This window comes from Pituophis catenifer, unplaced genomic scaffold (genome assembly GCF_029215685.1).
Source record: "Pituophis catenifer annectens isolate HBS135680 unplaced genomic scaffold, rPitCat1.0.hap2 SCAF_2, whole genome shotgun sequence".
NCBI lineage: Eukaryota > Metazoa > Chordata > Lepidosauria > Squamata > Colubridae > Pituophis > Pituophis catenifer.
This window is the reverse complement of record NW_027256882.1, coordinates 207,171,730-207,194,144: the sequence shown is the minus strand read 5'-3', so window position 1 is coordinate 207,194,144 and position 22,415 is coordinate 207,171,730.

Below are 22,415 nucleotides of genomic sequence, written 5' to 3'. Positions count from 1 at the left end.
ATAATTGTGTTTATATTGTTGGCTATATAAAAACTAATCCTAACAAAACTATTAATAATCTTCTGGTTGTGGCAGTAATTTATTTCTGAATAAGTTATGTTAAAGTTTGTTGTACATAGTTATGATTAGACCTAAATAGGGTGCCCAATCATCTTTCCTCATAGTCTGTTCAGAATAAATTCCATCTTTTCTATAACCTGGCAACCTCACTGATCATGAGGGCTAAAAATGGACTCCATTGGGTATTCATATTTTAAGCAAGGGGACACCTGAAATTACAAATTCTACTCCAGAGTCTGTCCCAGCCTTGTGTGCACTGTGGATTCATTTTCTGTATGCCTCTTCTCCACCCTATACCCCTGACTCTTTGCATAGCAGGGGTGGGCAACTATGGCCCTTTTATGACTTGTGGACTTCAACTCCCAGAATTCCTGAGCCAGCCATGTTAGCTCAGGAATTCTGGGAATTGAAGTCCACAAGTCATAAAAGGGCCATAGTTGCCCACCTCTGGCATAGGGCATTGGCTAATGAGGAGAATCAACAATGGATCATGTGCAGCAATTGGATACTCAGTTCTGAAACCTCTTGCAAAGGAGTTTGTAAGGAAGGGAGGGACAAGATTCAGATTCAGTAGAAGCTGCCCCAGCAAAAGTTGTGGAATGTCAGCTTCAGGAGGAACTAGGTCAAGAATCACATGAAGCTGATCTAACACAGGCACCACCTGGATAGTTAGAATAGTTAGATGATGGTTGATGACATCAAGTGTCCCAGCCCCCACATGCAGGAAGTAGATTGAAGAGCAGAGCAACATTGATCTATGTGGCTTCTTTCCAAACAAGGGAGTAAATCTCTTAAATACTGACAACTGGCTGCAACTTTTAAGAAGCAGCTCTGGTTGTCTTCTCTTTGCTGGATCAATGTGTCTTGTGTGACACTCTTGTAAATCCTGGTTGTATTTGAAACCTTGAACCTCTAACCTCTTAACAAGGTTGACAACCCTGATGTGGCTTTTGGAACCCAGAATTGGATTTGGACTATTCTTCAGTCCTGTTAATAGCAAATCATTTAAGCAAGGGCCTGTCGTGGTTTGCATTTTTTTATGATCTCTTTAGCCTTGAAGTAAAATTATTAATCTCCATAGCAATCATGTTGGAGTTTGTGTGATTGAAATCTGAAGCAGGACAAAGTGGCATGACATTTCAATCTTCTGACAGTGCTTCCTCCTTCTTCCCTAGTGTCAGTATAGCAAAGTGGCCCCAACTGGCTATTTGTTGTTTCTTGACATTAATGTTTTTTCATCTTAGTTAAACAAGTCTATCCTCAACTGGTGATCATACTTGGTGACTTTGGTTCAGCCCAACCTACCTCACAGAGTTGTCTACATCTGGAAAAATGGAATGAGGGAATGCTGCATACACCATGTTGGATCCTAAAGGAAAGGAAGGATAGAAATCTTATCATAAATATTATAGGCATTCTGGTATTACATCTACTGTAGTGCACAAAGTCAGAGTCTATGAAGACACTCAGTCATCCAGGTCATGGTTGTTCCAAAGTTGATTTTTCAAGAGGCAACTGGACCATCTTTGTTTTTTCTTGAAGACGTTTCGCTTCTGATCTGAGAAGCTTCTTCAGTTCTGACTGAATAATGGTGAATGGAAGGAGGCCATTTGGAGGTTTACCCTGAGGGTCACCTGAATAGTGCAAATGGGTGTGGAACCTTCTTGGAACTACTGAAACAGCACAATCTTTTCAGCAGTTCCAAGAAAGTCCCACACCCATTTGCACTATTCAGGTGACCCTGAGATACAGATAAACCTCCAAATGGCCTCAAGAACTCTCAGAGAGAGTGCTAATAATCAGATGACTGCAAGTAAGGAATATCAATCTCTTCATTCTCCACCAATCAGAACTGAAGAAGCTTCTTGGATGAGAAGCAAAACGTCTTCAAGGAAAAACAAAGTCCAGTTGCCTCTTGAAAAAGCACCTTTAGGTCAATTCATGTAGGTTTTTCAGTTTGCTGTGACATGTACAGAACATAGAGCGATGATGGCAAGGATGGTTCAGTGGCAGGGACAGTTCTTCCTTTCATAAAATTGTACATTTCTTTCTAGAACTCAAAAAGTTTCTTAAGAGAACTCAAATAAGGCTAATGGCAGTTGCCAATGTGAATTGACGTTCTCAACCAAATCATGCAGAATTGTACATCCATCAGCACTTCCTAATCAGAGACTTATATGAAGACATTTCCGTAAGACTTGCACTGGTTATTTCAAGTCATGTCAGAAACTTAGTATTCTCAGAGGAAAGGCACAGATTAGCTGGAGCGGATGTATTTATTTATTGGTTCAATTTATATGCCGCCCTTCTCCAGAGACTCAGGACAGCTTACAATGCGTTAGGCAATAGCCTTCATACTTTTTGTATATACCTGCTTAGTAAGGCTTTCGCCCCCCCCCCAAGAGGTGTTCTTTTTTATACAAAGTCAGCTTATTGCCCCCACAATCCGGGTCCTCATTTTACCTACCTCGAAAGGATGGAAGGCTGAGTCAACCTTGAACCTGGTGAGATTTGAACTTGCAGTAATTGCAGGCAGCTGGTGCTACTTAATAGCACTTTAGTCTGCTGCGCCACCAGGGCTCTATAAAGTATGTCAAGTAAGAGAACAATTTTTGGTACTTATAATCCAGATTTTGAATAATTGGTTAAAAAAAAAAGTTTAATGCAAATTTGCTCAAAGCCCAGGTCATTCAAGCTAAAAATGTTTACAAGTGAAATGGAGTGCTACAAATAAGTTTTTAATTTTAAGATTGAATAGTAGCTATTAAATTAATTACAGTTGATGAAAAAATATTTTAGTCAGCAGAAGTTCTGCAATGAGTCTGATTTCCTTATTGTTATCTCAGAATTACACAGGCAATAAAGTTGAATGTGTTGTAATTAAACATTGATTGGTTTGATGATAATACTCTGAAATAAATAGCCAGTCACTAATGTACATTATATGCACCATATGAACTACTTATCAATAGACACTGAAGTCTCTTTTCTTACTCGTCCTTACTGAATATTAGCTGAATGGAACTTAGAACTAAAAAATACTGTCCAGAAAAAGCATTATATGAATAACAATATATCTGATGATTGTCCATGACTTCATGGACAAATACTGTATATATTGTATATAATATGCAGCTGTTAAGACATAACTTCTGAATTTTTGTCTAAATGTTTAAAATCCCTTGCAAAGCTGGTATTTCAAAACAGATAATTAGAAATGTCTCATACAACATTTTGTTTCAGGAAAAAATATATTTCTTTTTGGTAATAATAATAAAAAAAAAGATTGCTTTTTTCTCCGCTATTATTTTGTGTTGACGAATATTTTTCTCAGTAAGCAGAAATTTTCCCCAGTAAGTAGAAAGTGGGAAGGATGGAAAATGTTGGCTAGAATATCGGTGCATTGGTTGATTTGTTATTGACAATAGGAAATATAGGATAGTATAGGAAAATAATAACAGAAATTCTAAACAAATTTTAAAAAGGCAACCAATGTTAATGGTAGATCTTGTGAGAAGAACTTCTCAGAAATAAACCTTTCCTCCTATGAATTAAATGATGAGAAGATAGTTTATTCTTTGGTGTGGGAAAGGTGGTATAAGTGGTTGCATGATAAAATGAAAGGAAGACCTAAAGGTGTGCTAAATATTGATTAAAAGTGAGCTGAAATATCACCAACTATTATTTATGTAAATAGTTAAAACACTGTACATCTGATAGTAACTGAAAATATTATTATACTTATATGTTTTATGTCTTTGTCTGAATGTTTTGTTCTTCTTTTTTTTCTATTTTTTTTATTTCTGTTTTGTTTGTAAAAAACCTCAATAAAGTTTCTATAAAATAAATAAATAAATAAATAAATAAACCTTTCCCCCCCCCGCCCCGCCCCCAGGGAAAATCCAATCTATGATATATTTATATCACTTACTCTTGGCTTACAACCATTACTGGGTTCAAAATTACAATTGTAAGTTATGTTGGTCATTAAGTGGGTCAACACATGCCTGTGCCTGATTTTATGACCTTTTTGGAAGCAGTCATGTTGTTAAGTGAACCCATTATAATAAATGTCCCAAGGATGCTTTTTCAGGAGGCAATTGGACTTTCTTGTTGTTGTTTTTTCTTTTGAAGAAGTTTTGCTTCTCACCCAAGAAGCTTCTTCAGCTCTGACAAGATAGTGGGGAATGGAAGGATTTATATTCCTTGCAGACAGCTGGTCATTTGCATCCTTATAGAGGGTCGTTGAAGCACTTGGAGGTTTATCTGTATCCTCAGGATCACTTGAGTAGTGCTCCTGGTTCCTATAGTCTGCATTTTGTTTTTAATACTAAATGGGCATTTTTGGCCAGAAAACAGAAATAAATGTTGGTTTCCAGCCAAAAATGTCATAAATCCTGGTCACATAACAATACCCAAAATGCAATCGTATAACTGTGGGGAGACAGGTGGCCATCAGAACTTAAAAAGCAGGTTGTAAGCAGCTCTGGGAAGATCCATCATAACTTCAAACTGTTGCTAAGCAACCGGTCATAAGTGAGGCCTAGCTGTATAAGACTGGACTAGGTCCATAACATTTTGCTATTCCTTTTCTGAGCATTGTAGTTCTCATAAAATTCAAACATTTTGGCTCCATGAAATGTGATGAAGTGCAGTCACTCAGCCAAAAGAGATGAGGTTTTCTCTCTCAGATGAATTGAATTGAGAGATGGGGGAAGCTATTTATACCAGCATAAATAGATTGTGTCAAGGACAAAGGAGTTAACAAAATGGCTGCACCCGATCTAAACATAAACATGAAAATTATTTTTTACAAGGGTAGAGGGTCTTTGCCTGGCGTATTTAACATAGGATTTCTTCCTCTCTCCTTTCATTTCCTGTCTTCTTACTCTAATGATCTTGGTCCAGTTTTGTCCCACATATTTCTCTTTCCTTCCCTTCTCAGTTGATATTTCTCTTTCTCCTTTCTTATCTAACTTTCATCCTGGGGAGATGAGGGGAATGGATTATGGTAGTAATCACCTCCTTCTCCTCCTCAGGGGAAAAAAAAATAGGGGGGTATGGATTATGTATATTTATTTGTGTACATATGCTTGAGTGGCATGGTGGCCTAGTGGTGAGGATGCTTGCCTTCCACTCAGAAGGTTGAGAGTTCAATCCTACGTAGCAGCATATGTTTCTCTCCCAGGGCACAAAGAAAAAATATCTGCTGCAAACTCTGCATAGGCGCCAGGAAGGGCATCCAGCCAGTAAACGCTCAGCTGCACCCAGCTGCCCAGATCCTACTCTGAATAGGGGTTATAGCAGGGGTGGGTTCTACTTACCTTTACTACCGGTTCACAATGGGGCTGCTTGTGCCTGTGCGTGCACTCTTCTGCGCAAGCGCAGAAGCTTTTGCGTATGTGCAGAAGCATTTTGATGATGTCAGGGTCAGTGGGCAGAGCCTCCCGCCAGTTTTACTACTGGTTCTATAGAACTGGTGCAAACCGGGGGCAACCCATCACTGTCCTACAGGATTATAAAAAAGGGAGTTTTTAATTTGTCTGTGTATGCTTGTTTACTCAAATTCTTCTTAGAGTGATTTGTGTCTGAGTGTGAATAGTTGCTAGAGGCACATGAGTAACAGTTAATAAATGTAAACCTTACTTAACAGATAATTTTGCTGTAATTTACAGCCAGTCCTCATTTGGTGACCACTCATTCAGCATTATGATGGAGCTGAATGAGGAGACTTAGGACCGTTCTTGTAGTTGCAGACGTTGCAGCCACCCTACAATTATGTGATTGCAATTTAGATGCTTGCCAATTTGCAAGCACAATTTGGGCCCTTGCAAGATTCTGTTAATGCAGCCTTAAAATAAAATATAAATAGTTCACCTGGTCCGTTTTTGGTCTGGTATACTTGAAAAAACACAACAATCTTTCAAATCTGCCACTGTTTCTTTCGCAGCTTGAGAAGATTGTGGGGGGGATCCCTTCTGAGCCTTTCTCTCCGGCTGTTATGCAGCTGCAGGCTGTATCCTCTCTTATCCGATCGTTTCGTAAGTAGCATTTCTTTGTCCCTTTTCTCAAGGTCTTTCTTACATTATGCAGCCATGTGATGTTGTACTTAATGTCCGTGCACAATTTATTTAGCAACCACAACTATAGGAACTATTGTTGTAATTCAGCAGAGTCACATTTCTTCACTTTACCACTGTGTCACTTAGCAATAGAGTTGTCAGTTATGGCCAATTATGGTCATTAACTGAGGACTACCTGCAGAGGTGAGCATCACATAATATAACAACCGGTTCACCCAGCACCGAAAATGTGAGTGTGCCTTCCGCACATGCATGCGGCTACAAAAACATGCCGATATAGGACAGGATAGCACCAGGGCAGGTGGGCTGGCCCACCCACTGATCGCAACTACTGGTTTGCCCGAACCAGTCAGAACCACCAGCAGCCCACCTCTGACTACTTGTATAATTATTAACTTGGAGTGTGTGTGTGTGTGTGTGTGTGTGTGTGTGTGAAAAAGAGAAAGAGAGAGAGAGAGAGATTTTACATAATTCAACATAAATAGGATATCCCTATTTCATATGCTGAGTTATGTAAAAACTTTCTCTCTCTCTCTCTCTACGGAATTTAATATGATACAGGTGGCTTTTGATGTTGTAAGCGATGGAAGTTTAAAAACCTACTATGCTGTTATAATTTTATGCCAAAATTATGTTCTATACGATCACCAGCTGTGACCCTGTGATCTCTAAACCCAACTCCTGAATCAGAAGCTGCATGTTTATTTTATTTCTCTCTTAGATTTCTACCCCATCTTTTGTTCAGGTCCTTGAGGTGACATGCATAGGATTCCATCCACCAGTTTATGCCTAGAACACTAAAATAATAACATACTTGGGGTTTGAAAGAAAGACTGGTCCAAAGTTATTCAGTTTGTACATTTCCATGGATGGGACTTGAACCTCCATCTTCCAGGTCCTGGTCCTTGATCCATTGCTCACACCATCTGCTGGTACTTTTCTGCTCAGAGAAAAGGACCTGTGCTGAGATTCAAATAGGATGTTAGGGGTGGGCATATTCACCTTCTCCACAGTTGTATGAGTATTCAGAATGTGTGAAGAAATAGCTGCATCCATTTGTAAATGCTGCTTTGCAAGAAGTCCTTTAGAGCATTCCCATAAATGGATAGAATTCAACTGATACTTATCAGTTAGTTTGGGATAACTTTAATGGAACTGAATCCTCACTGTGGTTCTAGTGTGTGTGTGTTGGCAATTTTCTACCTACCCCTAATCTATAAATGGTTTTTGAAAGAAATCATGAGGGGAAAAAATGAATCACAAGCATAATATACAAATATCTTTATTTTTAAGATCTAAAAGGCAATGTCCTGCTTAGAAAAAAACAAATACTTCTTTTCCTTGTCTTATCCTGTGTTCACTGATGGTCTCTTGCTTTGAGAGCAAGCTGGAGCCTCCCATTATTTACATACATGCTCATTAAGGTTTGTCTATTTGTAGCTTTGCCTTCATATTGGTCTTCGAATTGGGTTGAAATTGATATTAAAAATCTTAGCTGTTGTATCACTGCGGATAAATCTTCACCACTCTTTGGGAGATCACCTTCCAATTGCATTAACTTATATTTTGGCTTGCTATCTAGTTTACCAAACTAAACTTTCTCTGTCATCCTACAACAATCCTACCTTTAGGTCTCTTCAAACATCTGCATCAGCCTGATGAGAATTACCAGTATTTGGTTAGATGTCTTTAATTGACTAAGATTTTATTTTCTGGAGAAAAAAAATGGCTTCTGCCCAGAACTGGTGGATGGATTTGGATCACATAATATGTCTGATTTACCCTTTCTGCACGGTGGTTCTTCATGCCTAACTTTGGTGTAAAGACAATTCTGGTTGGGTTCACTGGAACTTCCACTTCCTAGATGTTCAGAATCTTTGTTCTTTATTTTTCTTTTGTGATGAATGTTCTGTGATTTTGACTTGTGAGTGTCTCTAGGTTCAGTGCTTTTTTTTCTTACAGGCAGAGGACTCTTGTGAAGCAAACTTACTTCTTTAGACTTTGATTTTCTTTGATCTCGTCTATGTCTCCTGTCTCTGGAATAGTTTCTACCTTTCTTCTCATCATGCAGATACTTTGCTTTGTTTCTTCCCCCATGTCTTTCTTTTGAAGCAGAACATGCTTTGTCAAATTTGCATTCTATGCTACCTTTTGATCCACGATTTTTATGTACACTTCCTCTTTTGGGAGACAGTGTTTTTGACCATGCCATAGAATATTCTTTTAATTTATTTATGGAAACCTCAGAGGATTGACATTTTGTTGTATCTTTTTTGCCCAATTTCTTCACTGTGATGATGTTAGCAGAATTTTTGTGATAAATCTTAAAGGCACCATCGTCTACCAATGCTAATTCGTTTTTACCTGTTTCCATATCCGTTGGCCTAAGAATCTGAACAGGATTTATTTCTACCATGCCCTTTTTTTCTTTCTGTCCTTGAAATAGGTGGGAGTGAGAGAGAGATCCAGGGACCTGTACTTTTTCCTCTGAAGGTGTCTTAAGCAGTATATTTTTAATAATACGAAAGGCTGTAGCTATCCCCTTTTCAGTATCTTTGTTGGACAAATCCATATAATTTTCTTCATTCATTGAATCATTTTTATCATCTGCTGTAGCAAATGTGGAAGGAAGGGCTTTCTCTGAACCAGGAAGCAAGAATGTTAGGTTTCCATAATCTAAACTAGCATTGGGTTTGGGCACCTGACTTTTTTCAGGACGTTGCAGATGTTCATTTTCTGAAGATGGAGAAGAAGTTAAAGGATCAGTCTCTTTCAATATTGCAGGGCATTCGTACAAGGCACACCAGTCATACCTCTTCAGATGTAATGAGGATTGGACAAAACTCATGAACTCATGCAGGAAATGTCGAGTGAAACGGTGCATGTGGGGCTGTAAAATAGCTTCAAATTCTTTGCTGTCCAGATCATGATGAATAAGGTTACTTAGGATGAGATTCTGCAAAGTATGAATCGTTGATCTCTTACCAAACAGCACTTTTAATTCTCGTTTTAGCCAAGGGATCACCCTGTCCAAACATTGAGGATTTCTGCCAAAAAATTCTGCTGAAGATATTTGATTGAAATCTGGATTTGGAGCGTTTTGAACTAGAATCCCTGCATGGTAAAGAGTTCTCCTAAACTGAATTACTGCTTGGGCTTTAAATTTCCCAAGGCTGATTAAATCAATATCATTGGGTCTCTCTGTAACTGCAAACTGTCTCATGAGCTGATAAATATCCTTCTCTCTTTGAGTTAATGTTCCACTAATTACATTATGCACGATTCCATTGTCAGGAGCTGATGTAAGTCTTTGAGAGGAGGCTGATGTGCAGTCTTCCTTGCTTTCAGAAGAAGAAAAAGAGCTACCATTCAAAGGCAGGACATATTCGCAAAAGGCGTCTTTTCTGCGTATAGTGTGGCAGAATGAATAGAAACGCTGCTTACACAATGGACAAATAACTTTCTTTCTGGACCACTTCTGAATACATTTGAAGCAGAACTGGTGGTTGCAAGGATTCAAGTAAGTTGGGTCTTGGATCATTGTTAAACAGATGGTGCACTTTGAATTTTTGGCTCCATTTTGTTGCATTGTTTTCACTAAAGAACTCTTCCTTGAGGATCTGAAGCCGATCCTTGGCTTACGTTTCTTCTGTAAGTGTCTCATGATCTGAAAGATGGCACACAAAAAGAAAACTCAGAAAGCCAGCATATTTTTTTTGTATTGAGATAGTCTGAATGTTGATGGCATCATAAGCAAGACATCTGCAAATTTCAGAAAGGCAAAAACCAAAGAGTAAAGAATTTCTCATGGATTTTTTTCTGCTCAATTAGCTTCAAGGCAATGTTCCCAGAATTGAAAATATTTTAACACCTAACATTTTAAAGTAAGTACCTAATTCTGAATCCTCACAAATCCCATTAAATCAAAACTCTTGCCGTTCCTGTTCCTAAAATGAGGACTGGTGGAAAATTGGATTTTAAAATAATCCTGCAAAATATATTTTGTCAACATCATTCTCTGCCACCTACCTCCCCTCATATGCTTTGTGTGGAGAATCTATTAAAATTTTGAGTGCCTGTAAAAGTCAAACAACTTTATTTCTGCCTCCCCAGTTTTCTGTATTTGGAGAGGTAGGATAAATGTACTTTTCAGACATATACTGAATGTTGCTCCATGTTTCATTAACTTGCTGAATCACTGAACTTTCATGATGATTCAGATTTTGATTTAGGGTGCTTAATAAAATCCTGCTTTGACCCAACATATGAATCTCAATATATGTGATTTTGTATTGTATTTGTCCAAATCTGAAGCCCTCAACCTATCTTAGCTATCATTCTTGATACAATTCTTTATATTTAGAATTTACTTACTTCACTATAGTTCCTTTTGGCTTCTACCCTCTCCACTTACTCCAAACTTTAACTGAATGCCCCATTCTGCTTAACCTTTTTTTCTAGAATTATTGGTTTTAGCTGATAGTTCTCTCTCCCATAGAGATAAAATGCAACTAGGTAAATAGAACCCAAAGAAAGTTCTAGCAGTGACCTCACTATAGTGAGCAAAGAAGCAACTTCCTATCCCGATTCCTAAATTCTTTTGGAGTGTTTTGTGTATTTTCAAGACAGAAAATTACATATGGCTCCAACAACATTTTTAAGGAGAGAGAAAAATGAGAGAGGGGAGAGGGGGAGATGCTAGAATGAAATTGACCTTCTTCATTATCTGTGATGCTATTTATGAGCTTGGCATTATATCAATTAATATTTTTCTCAGTCATTATAAATGAATTAGGGAAGATTTGAAAGGGTGGATCTGCAAAGAGTGTGGTGTACGAAGTTTCTGTGTGAAGGCTTAAAGAGTTACACTCTCTGGACGGCTTGGTCCAGGTGCTGCAAAGACTTTGCCTGGTTGTGTGTGTCACAATTTTTCTGCTAGGATTTGACAATGAAATGCAGCAGTTGTGCATGGAGACAATGGGTAAAAAACCTGGCAGCAGCTGGGTCAAAATATCTGGCTGCTCCAATGTTTAAGAAGGAAACTTCCTTCCTTTCAACTTTTGTGAAACCTCATTCCAAAGCTTCAGACAGCCCCAGGACTTTATTAAGAACTTATTAATAACTCCTTGCCATGATAACTGACAATATAATCTAAACCAAGAATATTGTTATGTGCGTTCAATTTGTGCTCTAAGACCATATTTGCCATGAGTGAGAGAGAAATTGGCATTAAAACAATAACAATCTCAACTGAACTGATCACTTAAATGCATAAAGAATAATGTAACCTCTCACAAAAATTATATAAAGTGCTGGTCAGTGATTATAGTTTGAACACATAAGGGAAAATTGCACTTTTCTTTGTACATTTTTTTTAAAATTAAAGTTTTACAAAAGGCATAAAAACGAACAGAAAGTAATGAAGAGCAGAAGCAGTAATGAAAGTTAAAAACTGAAAAAAGCAAAAGTGCAGAAAAAAAATTGAAAAGAAAAAAAAGCAGAAAGAAATTTCTGATTTCCTTTGCAGCAAATATATAAGTACAATCACTAAATTATCTCTTACTCTATGATTACAAAAAAAAAAAAAAAAAAAAAAACAAACCACCCTCCACTCTTTTCTGTTATCTAATTTTTTTCCCAATATCAAAACCACAAATGCATTTTTTTCTGTTTCATGCCAAAAAGTTTATAAGGGTCTTCTTGTTGTTAGTTGCAAAGTCGTGTCCAACCCATCACGACCCCATGGACAACGTTCCTCCAGGCCTTCCTGTCCTCTACCATCCCTTGGAGTCCATTTAAGCTCACACCAAATGCTTAAGTGACTCCGTCCAGCCACCTCATTCTCTGTCGTCCCTAGGGTCTTCTAGCTGACCTTAAATGTGAGAAAACTCATTTTTCACTTTGTTCATCATAATCCCACATCTGCATGTTAAAACCTAGAAAGATCTCTGGTTTTACCATGGAGGGAATAAATCTCATTGTGGGGAAAAAAGTGGAGGCAATATAGCTTTACAAAAAATATTCTACTTAGAAGCAACTCTGGGTCCTTAGAGCTTCTGGCTGGGAAAGATGCAGTAATACTAAGTAATCAAGACATGAGAATGGCTGCCATCCTTCTATGTTTGGGATCAGTGTTGTTATTATTATTGTTATTATTATTTACTTTGTTCATTAAACATGAAACTCAGTCAACTAAACATTCAAAAATGCATCACAAATACCATTGACTGGTGCTAATGGTTGATACCGGTTGCTGCCAGCGTCCTAGATATCAACCAAGTACCTTCTTAAGATGTACAATGTTCCAAGTAGAACAGTTTGCAGGAAGATGGAATTTCTTGATGTATCCTATAAAATTCTTGTAGATGGTACCAGGTGCCCCAATGACAATGGGTATCACTGGTACATGTTTCATCAATAGCCGTGTAGTTTTGATGGCCAGGTCGTGATAATTCGTGATTTTTTCCAGATTTTTTCTTCGACTCTGGCATCTCCTGGTACCACGATGTCAATAAATTGTACATTTCGGTTTCTGACAACTGTGATATCTGGCATGTTGTGTTCCAAATGACGATCTGTCTGTATTTGAAAGTCCCACAAGATCTTCACTGTCTCATTTTCGATAACTTTTTCCACTTTGTGCTCCCATGATTTTTCGAATACAGGTATATCGTATTTTTTTACATAATGACCAGTGGACTAATTTAGCAACTCAATCATGTCTACCTTTGTAATCAGTTTGCGCAATTTTTGCTGCACTCACATATTAAGTGTAAACAGTTTCAACTTTGTTGTTGTGAAGTCAGCAGTTTGGATTGTCAGTGGATTTTTGTATCTTCACTTTCATGGCATTAGTTGGTAGCGCTTGTTCTTGAGTGGCAAGTATTAAACCTTCTGTTTCTTTCTTGATGGTTCCCCTCTTAAGCCATGCCCATGTCAAGTTGTCATCACACTTTCCTTCAATGTTTTCAAGTGCTGTCCATACAGAGCTTTGGTTTTCCATCCATTTAATCTGTCATCCAACTGTTTTTCCTTCTATTCTACCTTTGTTTCTGTTGTTTTTATAATGATCTCTGTTTTCACTGCAATCTTTCTTATTTATTTATTATTATTTATTTATTTATTTATTATTTATTAAATTTTTATACCGCCCTCTCTCCCGAAGGACTCGGAGCGGTGAACAGCCAAAATTAAAAACACACAATACAAATATTAAAATACATTAAAACGAAATACATTAAAACGAAATTAAATTAAAATTAAATTAATTATAAATTAAATTATTTCTGTGCTTTGTTTTACATAATCATTCCAACTTCGTTTTTCTTCTTCTACAGTTTGATGGATTTGCAATAGCCCTCTGCCCCCTGTTCTTCTTGGCAGGTACAACCTGTTGGTATCACTCTGTGGTACATATTCAAAAGTTTACGCGTTTTCAGGTCCAGATTTTCCAGGTCAGCCACAGTCCAGTTGATGATTCCAGCTGGGTAGCATATTATAGGAACTGCCCATGTATTAATGGCTTTAATTATGTTTCCAGCATTCAGTTTTGATTTTAATATTTTGTGGACCCTCCTGATATATTCCTTTCGGGATGACTCTTTGACTTTTCCATTCAAGATATTATCTGCTTCCAATATGCCTAGGTATTTGTAACTGTCATTCTTTGCTAATGCTTTCATGATGCTTCCATTTCCCAGTTCTATTCCTTCTATTTTTTTCATTTTTCCTCATTGCATGGATAGTATAGCACATTTTTCAAGTCCAAAGTTCATTCTGATGTCACTGCTGAATAGTTGAACTGTGTTGAGTATTGATTTAAGTTCAGTGGAGCTTTTTGCATACATTTTTAAGTCATCCATGTATAGTAGATGGTTTATCTTGCCATGTTGGCTTGAGATTTGGTATCTCAATTTTGTGTTTCGTAGGATTATTGTCAGTGGAATTAATGTGATGTTGAACAGTAGTGGCAAAATTGAGTCCCCCTGGAAAATTCCTTGTCTGATTTTGACTTCACCAATGTTCTCCCCATTTGCTGTTAGAACTCTTTTCCATTTTTGCATATTTGCTTTCAAAAATGTACAAATATTTTTGCTGATTCCAAAGTTTTCCAAACAGGCGTTAATCCAGCTGTGGGGTAATATGTCAAATGCCTTCTTGTAATCTATCCATGCCAGATTCAAATTTGGTCTTCTTCGTTTTGCATTTTTTAATACCATTTTGTCAATGAGCAGCTTCTTTTGTTCCTCTTGATTTTTTGTAATTTCCTTTTTGTTTTACTGGGTATAAACTGTTTTCCATCAGATGATTGAATACTGAATTTGCCAGTACTCTTGTAAAAGGTTTGAATGTTATTGGCAGACAAGTAATTGGGCGATAGTTGCTTGGTTCTGTGCCCTTTTCTGGATCTTTCATTATCAAGTATGTATGTTTTATGTATGATGCTGATGCTGATGATGTTCCTTGTGTTGGGATGGTATGGAGCTTACCATGACATACTTATGCCATAAAACAATCCTTAAAATGTGGATGGATGCCTTAATACAAACCTCCCCACATACTCCCCACATAACCAAAGAAAAAATCAGACTGGTTTAATGGTGAAGGCACAAAGTTAGAAAGCAGGAGACCATGAGTTCAAGTCCTGCCTTAGGTATGAAAGTCAGCTGGGTGACTTTGGGCCAGTCACTTTCTCTCTCAGCCCAACCCATTTTACAGGGTCGTTGTTGTGGGAGAAAATAAGGGGAGGAAGATGTGTTGGAAATGTTCACCACCTTGAACATATAATATAAATAAAACAAATAACAACTTGAAAGAAGAGCCAGAACACTGATCTCATACATTTCTGCTTCGCTCTTTCTCTGTTTTTCTTCTGCTGCTTTCTTCCTCTTGGCTGTGAAAAGAGAATTCTGGACAAATAATTCTAAAAAGAGCATTTTGCATGCAGATAAACACTAAACTTTGTTGCTTCTGTGATATCCTCATATGCCTGTTGCATTCTCTCTGGTTTCAGATTTTGCATTACATTTGGTCACCCAACTGCTGTCACAGATAAAACAGGATGTGGGATTGCAAGGAAGATTTTACTCATATCGAAATGATTGTAAGCAGAACTGCCTTCAGAGTTTGCTGTCCAATGTGGCCAAGTCTGCAAGAGATGGAATGGGGCAGGGGACTCCGACCTTGACAACTTTAAGTCTGGTGGACTTCAACTCCCAGAATTCCCCAACCAGCAAATTCCCCAGCCAGCAAATTCAGAAGAATTATTCTGGGAGTTGAAGTCCGCCAGGCTTAAAGTTGCCAAGGTTGGAGACCCCTGGAATGGGGCACATGGACAGGTGAAGTGTAAAAAGGGGGTTCAGCACCTACAGTCCCCCTTACTGTAAAGCAGTCATGGGTCAGGTTAAAACTTGGATAAGGTGTCTGAATTTTAAACCAAAGGGACTAATTTAACTTTTTTTTAAAAAAGGCATACAGATTATTTCCAGAGATGGCTTGAACTAGTCGCTGGCTATTCAGAACATTGCTTGCTTTGCTGTAAAACATTCTCATTGATTCTAATCAAGCTCATCGAAATTTAGCAAGAGGTGCATGTTAATGTATGGAAACAATCTATAAACATTTTTCTACTTGACTTACAATTTAACTGCTATTTTCTTAGGGTAATGAGTGTGTATTCTGAACCTCGTCTTCTCTGATACCCATGACCTAATGTATTAATTTGTTTTCTCATGTGCACACACACATATGTGTGTGCTTACTCCATTAAGCAGATGTTCTATCCATAATTAACTTTCCGTTGGACTTCAAACAACCTAACCACAAAGAGGTTGAAGTTAATTAAAGTTAGGATTATAATATTTTATTTTCTGAAAAAGAGTTCCTTAGAGGAGAGAGTAGTTTAACTCAAAACTCTTTAAGGACTTTTTGCGGAAAATGGATAAAAATTAGCTGGTGATTTCTGGATGTATTGATTAATTGGGGTCGAATGTGGGGAGAAGGGAAACATGTTATTTAATTTAGAAGGGGGGGAAAATAGTCTCAAATATATTTGTGTTGCAAAGAAGATTAGAAATCACTTCTTTAACTATTTTTTCTTCTTCCTCCTCTTCACTTTTTATTGTTTTCAACACTGTGTAGCTTTCTGACTTTTCCTATATTGTTTCATATTTGTATTTTAAAAATAAAATTATAGGATTTTTTTTTTTAAAGGAAGAGGGTGGCTTACAGAACAATGAGTAACACAAAAGCCTACAATTAGTTTTGTTCCTCTTTGACAGTAAAAATGCAAAAGTTTCCATAAACCCATTGCCCAGAGATTATTAGGTTTGAACCAGAGTTTTGAAATCAAACATTTTTGCAACTGAAATCTATGTTTGCTACATAAAAGTACAAGTTTCACCACCTAATGTTTGTTGTGTGAAATCACAAAATTACTGAAATCATACTTTGCTGCATGAAATTATAGGTAATTGCCATTATATCAGTGTTTGCAACATGAATCAAAACACCGTGTCATTTAACAATTTTAATGATTTTTGAGAGAGAAAAATTATCTCTCAAAAGCAAGCCAACAAAAACAAAGCAGCCAAAGCAATGGGTAGCATTTGCTGATGCCTCATGAGTAGCAATACTGTACCTCTGTTTATAAAATTGCTAGCCACTCCCTCCTCCCTTTATGCACCAATCAGAAAGCAAAAGGGATGATACACTTTCCCAGAACCTTTAGCTCGAAACTATAGCTAAGCATCACTGTTTTCTCTTGCAGGCTGTATGCTCCAGCCTGAGACATTTCAATAAATTTTTAATTCCCTCATGGATGAATCTTGGCTAAGAAAAATAAAATATCTGCAAACTCTGGACATATGGTAGCCTTAGTCATGTTTACTAAAAATCTCTTTACTACTACTATTTTTAGCCATTATTGTAGCAATTTGATCCTTTCTGTTGTTATCCATATTGTTGGGAGGACAAGATCATCTAAAACAAATGGATACTTCTTTCATCTGATTAGGACCATCCAATGCTGTCAGCCATTAGAGGAAAATATCCCACCAATTGTGGCACACACACACACACACACACACACACAAAGAGAGAGAGAGAGAGAGAGAGAGAGAGAGAGAGAGAGAGAGAGAGAGAGAGAGAGAGAGGGAGAGACAGAGAGAGAGAGGTTTGAAACATCCAAAATGTGTCCTTTAGTTTAATTTGAACCTCTTCCCCCTCTTCCATATTAATTGTTTCTATACATTCTCACATTTGAAAACTTAATTTATTTCCAAATGTCCCCATAATGGATTATTTACAGCTTCAACTATGAAGACTCTGCTTAATTACCCTTATTTGACTTGGATTCTATAGGTTTCTAATAGTAAATTTCCACAGTGATCTAGGGATAGAGCATGTAATTTTAATGAATTGTGATATTTGTTGGCAAGCATTGCATGACAAATTTACTGTGTTTGCATATAGGGCAAAATGGCATGTCCTTAATTGCTCACCCTATAACTGGAAAAAAAAACCACACCCTCCAATATTCTCTTTTTTCCAAGTTGCAGTGAAAGACATTGGTAGACCAAAAAGCCCTTTGCATGTGTCTTAGTAAATGGCAAGGATTAAACTAGGCTGGTGAAGAGAACGATGCAACCTGATTCTAACCAAGCATCCTTAAGTCTTAGTCTTTATAGTAAGAAAGAGGGTGGGCAAAGGATTTGTACAAATTAGTGTTAATCAAAGGTGTATGATTTTTGGGGTAGTGCACTCATAAAATAGTTCTACATAAAATAGTGATTTAATTTAAAAATAATATTGCATTGGTTAAATAGTTATATGAGTACTTCCTATGTACTAATTAATTTCCCTTTTGGTCCCATTTAGCATGTGAGAAAAGAATAACAAATCTAGAAAGGAATCCAAATTTAGTAGGAAATATATTAATTCTAATTCAATCTACAATGGAATAGATTAATTTGTACCATTTGAGTTGCTCTTTCTGTGCAGTCCAGTTTCCAATGAACCCACACAAAACATAGGGAAAGTGATAGTCTATCTTTAATGAATATATAAATATATACACATATTTCATAAAAATTATACAGGGATCATAAAGCTTCTCCAGGAATATTCTCTGCTGTCAAAGAATGATCTAGCACTGTACAAAGTATGTATGTAGCACCACTTTCAATTTGAAAATTTAAAAAACACTGTCACATAACTATGGCTTCAAAAATCCTTCAAAAAAACTTTTTTTAGAACATGTTAAATTTCATCCCCTGTACATTTTTCTTTATAACATTTGAGGTAACTAATACAATGGGCCTTGAATTACTATCAGTGTTTTTTCTTAAGATTCTATCAGTTTTTGGCCATTATACATTAAGCACATTTTTTTTTCATTTATATGAATTTATTGGATTGAGTGTAACATGTAAAACTTGAGTTAAGAGAACTAGTTCAAAAGTTCTCTTGTGGGCTATTGGATTGAAATGTCTGATGTACAAATCATGGTCTTTTAATACATGAAAAACATCCAGGTTCCCACTTGGTAGCAGAACCACTTGGAGGGATTTCAGGAGAAGACTGCAATTCTGCAGATTTAGCCCTTTCTTCACCTTGCCAAAGCAATTGACCAGAATCATCCTTTTCTCTTGTTTTTAGTTCAATGTGTTCAATAACCAAAATGTCTTCTGTTTGGGGCTGAAGCATCTCAATGACAATAATCTCCTCTCCTTTGTGATGGATCACTTTTGTACTAACTAAATTGTGTTGTTGCAATGAGGTCTGTTCCGTGCCGTTTTCTGCTTGTTCTTGGGATGGAAGTTGCAGAGTGTTTGATGTATGGTTACTGCTAACAAGCTGGCCAACATTAGGTATATCTGGCCCTGGACCATTAGAAAGGCCATCAACAAAATCAACACTTCTTAAGGCCTCTTGCTTATGTGCTAGTTCTTCTTCTTCCTCTTCCTCTTCTTCCTCTTCCTCCTCCTCGTCTTCTTCTTCTTCCTCTTCTTCTTCATCATCATCCTCCCCCTGCACTTCAGCTATATTGATCTCTGTTCTCTCCTTACAACCTGGGATGGATTTGCCTAGTATTGGAGCCCTTTCTTCTAATTGATTCAGAACATATTTGTTTGATGGACAGTGTCCATTGTGGGTACTTAAATGTCCATCAGCTTGGACAAATGCATCCACATTGTCTTCATTTCTTACAAGTTCCCCATCAGAAGATCCAAAGGGAAGAAAAAAATCATCCAGAATATGGTCTAAACTGGAACTAGTTGATTCCTCGACTTCATCATCCCAAGTTTCTTCTTCATCGCTTGACATTGTTTCTCCAACTTCCCCATCATTCTCATTTGAGTCTTCTGTTTCTCCTTCCTCCTCCTCATCTTCTGAAGAGGAGGTAGTAAAAGATGAATAGGACTGAAACCTATCATCATGCATAGGGAAGGGAACATCATAACTAGCTCTCCAGTCATAAGCCCTAATGTTGAAAGGAGAGCGAGCAAAATTAATGAATTCATGTAAGAAGTGATTGGTGTAATGGAGTAAGTGAGGCTGAATCACATCAGCAAATGCTTGACTGTCTAGATCATAAATAGTTATATTATTCAGAATGATGTGCTGTATGTTATTGACTAATGATGAATGTGTTCCACACAGTACTCGCAGCTCACGCTTCAACCAAGGCACTAACCGGTTGAGGCGGACAGGATTCCTGTGAAAAAAATCTGCTGATATATCTCTATAAAATCCTCCACTTTGGACATTCCTGACACGAACTCCTAACTGATATAGAGCTCTTCTGAACTGCAGTGAAGCCTGCTCTCGAATTTGTCCGATGGATATTCCTCCAGGATGAGTTGACCTCCTTATTCCAAGTTGTCTCATCAGCTCATCAAGCGTTCTTATCCTATCTTGTGATTGGGGACCTGAATATCCTCCATATAAGATCCCATTATCTGGTAGTGTTTCAGATCTTTGATTAGTTGCTGACCTCTCCCCACACATGCTATAGGATGCATTTTCAAAAGGAACAATGTATTCCTCAAAGTCTGTGTCAGATCTTATGGTATGAAAGAAAGAATGGAAACGTTGCTTGCAGAGTGGGCATTCTGCCTTCCTGTCTGACCACTCTAGGATACAGGCAAAACAAAATCTATGGAAACAAGGATTTAAGAAGGCCACATTCCGTATTCTTTCTAAGCAGATGGGACATCTTGAGTCTGAAGGTCCATCAGTTGGCACGGTGGTGTTTTCATTTCCTGCCCCAGTCAGGGATAAAAAGCTACTGTCAGAATGAAGTTCTTCATTTGATGATGCCATAATCTGATGAAGGAGAAGATACAATCAATATAAAGACTGGACCATAAAAACAGTGTAATATGATAAATGTGACATGTATGCATGGGTATACATATATAAATTGGGCTATCAGATAATATTTCCTCAATAGCATTGCTAAGAATTTTCTCACTTCTTCAGAAAAAGGCAGCCACTCTATTCTACAAAAAAAAAAAAAAACACCTTTTTTGAGCTTTGTTTTTTTTACTTACAATAGCTTATTTATTTTGTGGTGGCTATCTTTTCTTCTTTACAATGCCCTGAAGTGACATTGTTAGCCTGGGATTAACTTTTTGTGGCGAAATCAAAATGGTGGACAAATTGTCAGGCAGATGCTGGTGTTGTCATTTATAAAGCAAAAAAATAATAATAATAATAATCTTGAAACGTGTGAAAAAAAGGGATGCTACTGTTATAGACCAAAAAAATAAGGGAGAGCCTTTTTCTCCCATTTATAAAAAGTGTCTCCTCATACTGACCTATGTTTCTCTGCCACAAATAGAAAATAGAATTTTGAGAAGCTATTTATACATGGTGAGGTAAAACACACTCACCTACTGCCTGTCTAAGCATGCCCATGAGAGAAAATGTTTGTAGCATCAAACAATATATTTGGAAATTTGACTCTGTATCCCATAAAGGTGGATCTTAGTTTCATTAGGTAAATGGACAGACCAGTAGAAAATGACTGCAGGTAGTCTCTTTAGGACCCACTTGTACCCTTGCCCCAAGTTCATGCTGCCAAGTTTCAGTGGCTGAGTTGATAGTATGATTTTCGGCTCAAAAATGCTAAAGTCAAGGATGAACTGGAAAGGCAAGGCTTCACTGCCCTCAAATAATCTCATTCCCATCCTTAACCCCTCCCTGCAAGTTCCCCAAACCTGCTTCAAAAAAGTAGGTCAACGATGCTAACATATTTCTAGCAGACTGCCCAGGGTCTCACTGTATCTGCAGGGAGACAAGTTTAACCCCCAGGCTGAAAATATCCACTTGACCCCGACTAGAATAACATATATTTTGAAGAGAGGACAGCAAAATTAAAAATAGATATTACAAAGCAAAACTATTTCAGCTTCCACAATCTTCCATCTGCTTGGAAACTGGATGCAGCAGCCAAGGTGACAGTTTTAGAATCATCTAGAACAGAAAATTCCAAAGTATGCTATTTGTTGTAGAGAAAGTGATGTCGGATATGTTCCTTCAGGTGGAGAGCTTGTGGTGTTAAGTCTCTCTCTGTATCAGTGGTAGGTTTCAAAACTTTTTACTACTGGTTCTGTGGGCGTGGCTTGGTGGGCGTGGCATGAGAAGGATACTGTAAAATCTCTATTCCCACCCCACTCCAGGGGAAGGTTACTGCAAAATCCCCATTTCCTCCTGATCAGCTGGGACTCGGGAGGCAGAGAATAGATGGGGGCGGGGTCAGTCAGAATTTTTACTACCGGTTCTCCGAACAACTCAAAATTTCCGCTACCGGTTCTCCAGAACTGGTCAGAACCTGCTGTAACCCACCTCTGCTCTGCATCCATAGCTATCCATAGTAACTAGCATTGCTAAATTGATAATAAGCTCACAGAAGGAATCTTACAAATGTTGGCATGGTAGAACTCATTTACATCCTAAATCCCAGAACTGTGCAATGCAATATGTTGCTGTGAAACATATTGGGATCTGTGAAACATATTGGGATCTGTGATGTGTGGTCCCAAGGCTACCTGTCCCTTCCCCCCCCCCACCCCATACTTTGCTTATTGAGCTAAGAGCCCATTAAAGTATTGCTGAAAAATTGTAGACCTCAGAGACCATTGAAATATTGATTTGAAAGTGTAATTTTTCATATAACAGGAAGGCGAAGTTATTAAATACAGAGGGAGTAATTACATAAACTGTATTTAACTAATTTAATTTTAATGACATTGAAATTCAATTAAG